Genomic DNA, 1,281 nt, shown 5'->3' on the forward strand with positions numbered 1-1,281 from the left:
GCAAAAGGTTAAGGGATTCTGGGGTGGTTCGTCGCGATGTTTTTCGCTCAGGGGATGCGCCATCCTGGATAGCAACATAATCTTCGATAGAGGGCTATGACACATGGGAACATGGGGGACATCTTATCTTCATATTACACACGCGTGATGGTTCTCAACTCGAAATACCTATCTGCTAAACATTTCCAAAAGATTTACAATCAAATGAACAACAGAAGATAAAACAAGTACCGATTAATCACCCAATCGACGGGTGATCAGAGACAATAAATAACGCCATCGAGTTTCATCGAGATTCCATTACTTTGAAAGTGCAGAGGAGACAGTAAACAAGTTAGCTGGGTGAAACGCGTGGATCATGCGTGTTACATGGACAACTGGAGGACGCGATGGACACACGCACCCACGGGTAACCCACAGGCGCAAGTTCGGGACGATTTCAGTGACTGGAGGATGGTTTATGAGCCGTAACCTTCCTACCGAGCCACGATGAAGAACCACCCTTGCACGGCGTAACGTGACTCCATCCCACCCCCTGTAAACTCGATCCAATATATTAGGGTTAGTTTCCGCGGGAAGAAACCATCGACGCCTGTATTCGCGAAAACGAACCTTGCCTCTGAAATTCTTCGAATGATTTCCATTTGAAATCACGAGCAAACATTTTTTTACGCCCTGCGAAATTTCACAGTCAAACGAGTCGTAATAAAGAAATTAGGGCGACAGGGATGACGATAACGTACAACCCTATTTTCTTTCTTCGATCTTCCCCGGTATTCAAGCTTTCACGTATTCTCCGATTGGTCGATCCAAGGGATTTCGACTGGCCGTCCAGACGCTGGGGTTGGCAACTTTGAAGGATATTTTTTATTCATGTGACGTGTTTGAGGGCGCGGAAAAAACACATTCTCCCGATCCGAGGCCTAACTTCGTGCCGAAGAACCGTATCTATGTATGTCCTTCCATCCTAAGAGACCTTTAATTTTAAAATCCCCTTCGATCCAGGCCCATATATTTCCTCCTTTTTCCATTTCGATTCGCCCCGGTCTCCGCTGAGAATTTTGATGAATTAAAAATGACCAAGCACCTTGTCCCTCTCGTGATCCAACACTGTTGCATACTCGGTTAGATTTGAAAAAAATTAAAATATCAGAAATCATAATTAACCAGACATTGTCGCGTCGAATATTTAGGGTGTTCGATCATGTTCCTAGGTAAGATGCTTTCCTACTAATTGGCCGTCTCAAAATCGAAAGGAAGGAATATCCTGGAAAAGTTGCG

The sequence above is a fragment of the Osmia lignaria genome, chromosome 6 (assembly GCF_051020975.1).
Source record: "Osmia lignaria lignaria isolate PbOS001 chromosome 6, iyOsmLign1, whole genome shotgun sequence".
Lineage (NCBI taxonomy): Eukaryota > Metazoa > Arthropoda > Insecta > Hymenoptera > Megachilidae > Osmia > Osmia lignaria.